The sequence below is a fragment of the Mus musculus genome, chromosome 16, assembly GCF_000001635.26.
Source record: "Mus musculus strain C57BL/6J chromosome 16, GRCm38.p6 C57BL/6J".
Lineage (NCBI taxonomy): Eukaryota > Metazoa > Chordata > Mammalia > Rodentia > Muridae > Mus > Mus musculus.
In genome coordinates, this window is record NC_000082.6 from 21,789,541 (window position 1) to 21,799,074 (window position 9,534).

Consider the following 9,534-nt stretch of genomic DNA (forward strand, 5'->3'; position numbering starts at 1 on the left):
ATCACTGTCTTAGGCAAGCACCTCACTCTTTCACTGTAGCAACTGTGTCATCTTACATCCTATGTTCACAGGGTATCTCAGGTTTGTTAATGCTTCAAAAAAAATCACTATAAGCCCTGAAACCACTACAGTGCCCAGAGGGTAAATGCTGAACTCTGTCACAAATACTGAGTTTTTGCCTGCTGGACCATGCAGGTCTCTAACTACTCGAAGAACAGGGTTGGCTATCTCTTACCATCTCCAGATCCTTATCCACTGAAAAGCTCAATCTGTTTTCTATCAGACAAGGATTCCTTGGTATAGTTTAAATTCAGTCTCATTGAAAGGAAGGAAAATATTCATGAGTCACTACTGACCATTATCATTTTAACTTTGCATTATGTAAGTTTTCAAGCGTGCACCAAAAGTAATAATATAATAAAACAACAATAACAGTATGTGGCCATTTTGATCATTGTTATCATCTTGTGTTTTACAGTAAGTCCGATCACAAAACCATAGTGTTTTGGCATTGGCTCTGCTGAACACGGTGTTATGGTACTACAGTGGTTCGAGCCTGCAATCCAAATATGCAGGAGGTAGAGGCAGGAGGATCACTGTGAGTTTGAGACCACCCTGGGCTATATAGATGAGGCCTCAAAACAAGCAAATAGGGCTTGTGAGATGGCTCAGTGGGTAAGAGTACCCGACTGCTCTTCCGAAGGTCCAGAGTTCAAATCCCAGCAACCACATAGTGGCTCACAGCCATCTGTAACAAGATCTGACTCCCTCTTCTGGAGTGTCTGAAGACAACTACAGTGTACTTACATATAATAAATAAATAAATCTTTAAAAAAAACAAGCAAATAAGGATGATGCAATGGCTTTCTCTCCATTCTTTCTAAATTCCTCTCTATTGTTTCATCTAAGCCCACTCATGCTTTAAAAAGAAGTTCTTTTAATAGGTAAAAGGGCAGGACAATAGAGGTGGAGAGAAAAGCCTAGACCTATGCCTGTAATTTATTTACTTTTTTACTCATTCAGCAAATGTTTAAGACCTATCAGCTCCCAAAGTCTTGGGGCACTCAAATGTAGGTAATAGTTCAGTAGGTCAAAGGAGAGAAGGGGTTGAGGAGGGGAGCAGAGGAAAACAGAGACCGACTGACACTTTACCTCCTGACATCTAGTGGTCACAGTGGTAAATTTTACTCTTTTTCCTGTGACACAGAGTACCATGATGTTTGTTCAGGAAAGATTTTTTTTAAAAAGAGGTGAAGTGATTTATTTAAGGTCATAAGGCTGCTAATGTGGATCCATTTTGAGGAACCAGATCACACAACTGTGTAGCTAACAAACTGAGATCTCCAGCGTAGACCAGCAGCTTGGAGTCCTATGAGGGTTGGTCCTGAAGCCCAAGTCCAAAGGCAGATAGATACCTGGAGGCAGAACTGTCATTTCCTCAGGACACCTACCTCAGCCTTTTCCTCCCTAAGGCCTTCAACCACTTGGACAAGGCCCACTCATACTATGGAATTTTGTATGTTTTATTCAAAACCAACTAATTGGAGACAGAGAGAGATGGCTCATCAGTTAAGAGCACCAGCTGCTCTTCCAGAGGACTAGGGTTCGATTCCCAACACCTACACGGAAGTTCTCAACTATCTGTAATTCCAGTCTCAAAGGCTCTGAGACCTTCTTCTGACCTCTTGAGGCATCAGGCTTGTACATGGTACATGGGCATACATGCAGGCAAAACACCCACGCATAAAAATAAATTTTAAAATATCAACAGATGGAAATGTCGTTACGAAATTATTTTAAGAAATACCTAAAATGTTTCATCAAATAAGTAGGTTCTGTGACTTAATCAAGTTGACAAAGAAAATCAACTATCATAGAAGACAGGCGGTGAGTCTTTTTTGTTGTTGTTGTTGTTTTGTTTTTTTGAGACAGGGTTTCTCTGTATAGCCCTGGCTGTCCTGGAACTCACTCCGTAGACCAGGCTGGCCTCGGAGAACTCAGAAATCCGCCTGCCTCTGCCTCCCCAGTGCTGGGATTAAAGGCATGTGCCACCAGTGCCTGGCAGGTGGTGAGTCTTGCTTGGTTCTGTGCATATGAAAAGAGAATTCTCTGAGTTTTGTTTTAACTTTTTATTTTATTTTTAAAAACGAAAATAAGTTGTTGCTTTCTTCTTTGCTCAAGCATGACAATCAGATAGAAAGGGACATTAGGAACCATAAGATGAAATGTCCTCATTAAAGTAAACAATGATAAGAGACACTGTTCCCAGGGCTTTTAGGAAAAAAAAAGCAAAACAAAAAAAAAAAAAAAAAACAAAACCTGGCTTAGAGTCCCAACATTAGAACTGGCCACCTATTCTAATATGCCATCCAAAGCAATGAGCAGACTGAAAGATCACAGAAAGCATGTTAATCCGTGTGGCATGCTGGGAAGAACTGATAAGCAGGTTCGGTGACTGCAAGTCTGTCCCCAGGGGCCTAACAGGAACACTGCAACTTTATGCAAAAGAGATATGAAGAAAGAAACTTGTTTGTGAATAGCAGACAGAACGGTTGATCTTAGTTGTGCCAGTGCTTGGTTATGTCAGTTCTGGTTCTGCAATAAGGTTGTAGAAAGCTGTCACTGTTATCACTCAAGTGGGACAATCTAGTTCCCATGAGTGTTCCTGCCCTGGGGTACAACCTTGTCACCATAGATAATTGTGCTCATTGTAGACATGGAGGGTGATCTGTCCCTCTAGGTTACCTGCTCATAAAGATTATTGTCAATCAGCCCTGTTGTTCCTAGAAGCTAAGGTAACTAGATAAATGAGTAGCTAAGAAGAAAAAGTTTAAGAGATAAATAAAGAACCTGAGAGCACAAAACACAAAAGCCATGGTTCATAATCTCTGGGTCTCTTGTAGCTGACTATGAGATCTGTGTAAATCTTGATGGCTTGACATTTTTGAAAGTCTAGTTTTTAATTATTTAGATTTTGATGAAAATATTATCAGCTTGTATTTCTAAAACTCAAGCTATGGTTTCTGGAGAGCAAAGAGAAGTGTCATTGGTTGAATGATGGAACCTGATGTCCCTGTGATTATGCTAACATTGAACTACCTTTCCATCAAGGGCTGCTTCCCTCACAAGGTCGGAAACTTCCTTAAGCAAGTGTTCACTGTATCCATCTTTCTCTAGTGTCTCTGTGCATCTTATATGAATAAATGAAAAATAAATGGAATTAAACAGGTTCAAATTCTATCACACTGGCTAACTTTGTGCCTTGTGGCAAATCCCTATAGTCAAAAAATGACAAATATCATTGGGTCTAAACCAGGCATGGTTGAGTATGCCTGTAAGATCCGTTAACACTAGGAGGGTTCAGGGAGGAGAACAGTTGGAGCTATATCAGGAGACCTGATCAGAAAACAACAAAAGTCATTGGGCTGAGGTGTTATTCTGGGTTATTTGCAAAACTGACCCATCACCCACATTTCAACACTACTACTAGCTTGCTTTGTCATCTTTCTAAACAACAAGTTGAGATGTTTCTTTGAACCATTGTCTTAGTCAGGGTTTCTATTCCTGCACAAACATCATGACCAAGAAGCAAGTTGGGGAGGAAAGGGTTTATTCAGCTTACACTTCCATACTGCTGTTCATCACCAAGGAAGTCAGGACTGGAACTCAAGCAGGTCAGGAAGCAGGAGCTGATGCAGAAGCCATGTTCTTTACTGGCTTGCTTCCCCTGGCTTGCTCAGCCTGCTCTCTTTTAGAACCCAAGACTACCAGCCCAGAGATGGCCCCACCCACAAGGGGCCTTTCCCCCTTGATCACTAATTGAGAAAGTGCCTTACAGTTGGATCTCATGGAGGTATTTCCTCAACTGAAGCTCCTTTCTCTGTGATAACTCCAGCTTTGTCAAGTTGACACAAAACTAGCCAGTACAACCACCACAGAGGAAATGAAACCATGCCTAGTCAGTGGTAGTACATTCATAGCCTGCTAACCTTCTGGAACTGCAGAGGTCTGTAGTTTTGTTCCTATTAACCAGTTAAAAACAAAGACAGCTCCCTGCTTTTCTGGGTCAGTATGAGGTTTGTGGACACACACACACACAGAGACTTTCTTATTGATGAGTATGTCTACTTTCAGGGACAGCCTGAGGTCTGTCATTATAGTCCTGGTGCCTCTCCTCCCCCCCCCCCCCCTTAGCAAGGTAACTCAGCAAATGTTTTCAATCAAGTTGAGATATCAACCTGTCTGTCTGTCGGTCTGTCTATCGAGGAGAAGGTACCCAGTATCATCAGCTAACCACTGAACAAAAGTAGTTCCAGTCTGCTATACACGTATGTGTTCCAGTGCGGAAACAAGAGAGTATATCACATCATTAGAAAAAAAAACAAAACAAAAAACCTGTTAATGTTCATTGCAGTATGCTGGAACGTTCTATGCATTACCTCAAGTAACACAACAGCTTCAGGTTGTGGGTACTGGTGTTTTACACGGTTGGGACAGGTTGCCCTTGTAACACAACACCAATACCCTCAGAAGTGAAAGGGGCAGCACTGCAGCCAGCAATCACAATCTCAGAGGCCGACACCCGGCAGAGACGTGGGACTCGACAATCTCGTGATTTGTCCAAACGCCCCGCTAATTCGGATTGGAGCGGTAAATTTCAGCATGGACGAGTCTGTAGAATAAAGGAATTGGGTCACTCAGCCCAGGACCCGCAAGCTAAAACCACGGGAGCCCACTGCTGAGCCGTGTGTCGGAAGTGACGTCATACGCGGAAGCTGTGGAGGCAGAGGTGGCGCCTGCGCATTGGGGTTGCGCTGGGGTGGGTGTCCAGCGCTGTAGGAGGAACGCGGTGGGAGGAAGGCTTGCGGGCGTGCGGACTCGGCTTCGGGCCGAGCGCTTTGAAGAAGTAAGTCTTCTAGGAACCTAGCGGCGCTAGAGGGAGTTGGCGACATGGCTTTTGGGGCAGCTGCGGTGCGCTCAGCTGGGCTCGCTGCCTACTCCTGAGCCCGGGATGGAGTAGGGGTCAGCGACCCGGTCTCCTATAGGTCTTGGGAGAGAGAGGTGGACACCTGCTGGAAAGGGTTTGGACAGAGTGCGAAGCCCGACTGGCGCAGCTGCTGAGTGCATCCCGGGTGTCAGCATCCCGCCTCTGCAAACGCGACTCCCGGTTACTTTGCTTGCCCCCTCCCTGCCCTATGACGCGGGTGCAGAAGAAAATCCTGACCCGTTTTGTTTTAAAGTTAGTGAAATGTACAAATGGGTCCTAATCTCTTGGTGGAGAGGATAAGGCGCTTGTCTGGCTTCTTGAGGCTGCCTTTACTTTTCTGGGAAGAACTGTGCGATACCAGGGAGGTTATCGAATAATTAGCCGCGGTTGTCGCACCGTACTGGTAGCTGGTGTTATAAATGCTTTCTTTTTAGCAGTGTAAGTTTTCTTTTTCTTAAAGATTTATTATGTTGGTAAACTATTTAAAAGATGGATAAGAGTTACAACGAATATAAAAACAGTAATTTATAAATATGTAGTCGGGCTCCACCTGCTGTGTATAGACCCAAGGAACGATTGTAGCAGCTCCCAATTCCCCCCCCAACCCTTGAAGATTAAAGTGTTTCCTTTGTTAAAGGCGCCATTAAATATTATGAAGAGTGTACATATGCACCCCACAAAAAACAAGTATTGTAACCACCAAGTTTGGGCTATCAAATGAAATACAGTGCAGATGCTATAATGTGCTGTGTAATCAGATCTCAGCAAGAGTCACCACCTACGCGTAGCCCCAGGAATGTGGCTGTGTGCACGGGCTATCAAATAAAAGGCAGATCTTGAGAGGTTCCCAAAATGTGTCATTAGATTGGATAGAGTGGGGTTAGTAGACAATGAATTTATGTTGCATGGTTGTGTTTTCCCTAAGAAACTAGTAAGCATCTTTTGATTTTAAATCGGAGCTTTTCTTCAAGTCAGTTGAACACTCCAAAAGTAAACCGCTTTTTTTGCAGTAAAAATTTATGTTTGTTCACGTTTAAATCTTTTCACAATTCCTGGACAGCCCTGAGATTCTACTCACCCCCATTTTATATGCTGTTACTGTGCCACTGAATTAGAATATATTTAAATATGATAAATGTCATTGAACTTTTGAAATCTTCTAGGTATTATTGTTTTCCTATAGTCTTGGCCACTTTAACCATGTTCAGAGTCATGTCCCCTAGACCGCATGTCTAAGTGCCCATATGGTGTAGCTGCTATGCACAGTGGACTGATGCATGTGGTAACCTAGGTATGTGCATTGACAGTTTTGAGGTTTTTAGTTTTGCAGAACCCTGCTACCTACAGACTCTGCCATGGATGTCATGTAAAGAAACCCCGGATGTAGTAACGGACAAAACATGAGTCAGTTTGTGTTGTGGCATTCAGATCTGAACACACTGGGAGAGGTAAGTTGTCGACTGTGTTTTATATTAGGTGCTGTATTAGAGTAGCCCTGTTGAGTCAAAGATATTTTAAGATGGGAGAAAAAAATTAGGCCTAAATCTATCTTTTTAAAATCAGGAACTTCCAAGGCAAGGCGTCTTTGTTTGTATGCTAGTGTAACTGTTTTCCTGTTGAGGAAGTCAGGATTGAAAGAGAGAAACCAGGTGTACTGCAGAAAGGATACTTTTCCTTTTTGGGAGCTCCTCTCCCCCAGGCTTCTCAGTCTGTAGTAACAGCCCGTGGTTACTATGTTAAAATAAAGGCTCAAATACTCATCTAAATCAGGTGGTGGCCAAATAGTGCATGTCTCAGATCTGTTGAGTAACTCTATTTTATGCGAGAGAAACCATACCTTTTCTTTTTCTTATCTTGCCTGAGTTAGCCTTATTTATGTAATTTCTCCTTTCCCCATTTTTGTATTCTCTCGGTCTTTTTATCTTTGGATTGTGTAAGGCTGATTTGCTCCTCCTCCTTTCTTTTTTCCTATTTCCGTTTTCCTGATTTGTTGCTCTGCTTCTAACTCTGTGTTAATGTTTGGCAACTTTTCATCACTAAGCATTTAATTTGAAGGTATTTTCTTGTCTCCTTTGTAGATATGCTGGTTTCTTGTTTAAATTTGCTTAATTCTGTTAACAGGTGTTATTTGAAATAATTTATCTTGTACACATGATTGTGCTTGCATACAAATATATACACATAATGACGTCACAATATGTTTGAAATAAAAAATAACAACTAGAAGTAAACTGTGATGGAGGTTTGATTAAAGTGCCTTCATGCATGGAACACTCTGTGGCTAATGTTGCATGGAACACTCTGCAGCTAATGTTTCATGGAACACTCTGTGGCTAATGTTGCATGGAACACTGCAGCTAATGTTGCATGGAACACTCTGTGGCTAATGTTGCATGGAACACTGCAGCTAATGTTGCATGGAACACTCTGCAGCTAATGTTGCATGGTACACTCTGTGGCTAATGTTGCATGGAACACTCTGCAGCTAATGTTGCATGGTACACTCTGTGGCTAATGTTGCATGGAACACTTTGCGGTTAATGTTGCATGGTACACTCTGTGGCTAATGTTGCATGGAATACTCTGTGGCTAATGTTGCATGGAACAATGCAGCTAATGTTGCATGGAACACTCTGCGATTAATGTTGCATGGGACACTCTATGGCTAATGTTGCATGAAACACACTGTGGCTAATGCTGCATGGAACACTGCAGCTAATGTTGCATGGAACACTCTGCGGCTAATGTTTCATGGAACACTCTGCAGCTAATGTTGCATGGAACACTCTGTGGCTAATGTTGCATGGAACACTTTGCGGTTAATGTTTCATGGAACACTCTGCAGCTAATGTTGCATGGAACACTCTGCGGCTAATGTTTCATGGAACACTCTGCAGCTAATGTTGCATGGAACAATCTGTGGCTAATGTTTCATGGAACAATGCAGCTAATGTTGCATGGAACACTCTGCGATTAATGTTGCATGGGACACTCTATGGCTAATGTTGCATGGAACACGCTGTGGCTAATGTTGCATGGAACACGCTGTGGCTAATGCTGCATGGAACACGCTGTGGCTAATGTAAATAATGAAGTGGAGCCACAGATTCATTATTAACCGAGAAAAGCACTAGAGAACTATGTGTGCAGCATGTTTTCATTTGTGGTTTTAAAAGCACCATATATCTGTATATACACATGCATGCATACATACATACATACATACATATAAAAAGCACCATATATCTGTATATACACATGCATGCATATGTACATACATACATATAAAAAGCACCATATATCTGTATATACACATACATACACATACATACAGCTAGGTTTCTTCAAACCTAAACAAGCAATGGATGTATAAAGAAGGAAGAATTATCTAGTTTCTTTATACTTTCTGCCAGCTTTGCTCCTTTTGCTCTCGGTGTGTATTCTCACAATACTATGAAACAAGCACCAAAGCTGTGGCCAGTTTACTAAACACAGGACCCATCGCTACCCCTTAGGACTGTCTTTACCTCGGCACTCTTAGGACTAGGGCCATATAATGCTCTACTCCTTTTTCAGAGCTGCAGGGACAGCTTGGTGGCATTATATAGGTTTTAGACTTTCACATTAAATTGGTACTATTAATATGAATTCATGCACAGTGAATGGTATGGCTCTGACTTGACCAAGTGCAGTGGTTGCTCTTGCCTCTGCTTGCAAGGTAGGTTTCTACTCTTTGCTACGGTTCGTCTGAGTGGCTTGGCGTCACTAAATGGGATGGGGTCTGTTTCTTTTAAGTGCTTTCCAGTCTTGTGGTACTAAAGATCAAACCTATTGCTCTACACTGTTCTAGGCTAGTACTGTACCCTGCCCTGGGACTCTGTACTATTTAAGCAACTCTTAAAACTATTGTTTAATTTTGTTTTGTTTTTTCTTAGAATGTTAAAATTTATGATACATGTGTATTCGTGTTCGTGTGTGTGTGTGTGTTTTATCTGCATGTATATATGTGTACCACACACATGTGCCTGGTGCCCAGGGGAGCCAGAAGAGTGACAGATTCCCTGGGACTATAGTGTTACCGACATTGTGAGCCACAGTGTCGGTACTAGGAATTGAACCCGGGTCAAGCTAGTGCCCTAACAGCTGAGCCACTTCCCCACCTGCCCCACTTTCTCCATGATGTTTACAGCCGTTTCAAGACATTTCAGGGAATGACTTGTTCTCTCTCAATAAAATCAGCAAGCCAGAAAGAAAAGTCAGAGAACCATGTCTAGTAGTTTTATTATGTACTACTTTGAATTGGTTAATTACCTTGGAGTCAGCAAAAATGTCTGGTAACTTTTATTTCTCCAGTGTCTTTGTCTTTTCAGACTTTTATTGTGGGACATTTAAAATAATAGCATTAGGAGCCTTAGCCTTACAATATGAGTGGAGGGATTGTTCAAGAATCTAAAAATAGTCTTTATTAATGAGACTTGTTTTGAGAATAGGCTATACACACTACATACGTATGTATGTTACACTACTGGTTGTATATCTTGTTAAAA

At 42.0% G+C, this 9,534-nt stretch overlaps 1 long non-coding RNA gene across 2 annotated transcripts in view; it reads left to right on the forward strand.

Moving 5' to 3' along the window:
- The first annotated feature begins 4,806 nt into the window (after positions 1 to 4,806).
- The window catches only part of 1300002E11Rik (RIKEN cDNA 1300002E11 gene), a 14,694-nt gene continuing 9,966 nt past the window's right edge, over positions 4,807 to 9,534 (forward strand). For both annotated transcript variants that reach the window (NR_037958.1, NR_037957.1), the window contains exons 1-2: positions 4,807 to 4,906; positions 6,310 to 6,435. This is a non-coding gene — a long non-coding RNA (RIKEN cDNA 1300002E11 gene). The remainder of the gene's footprint in view (positions 4,907 to 6,309; positions 6,436 to 9,534) is intronic.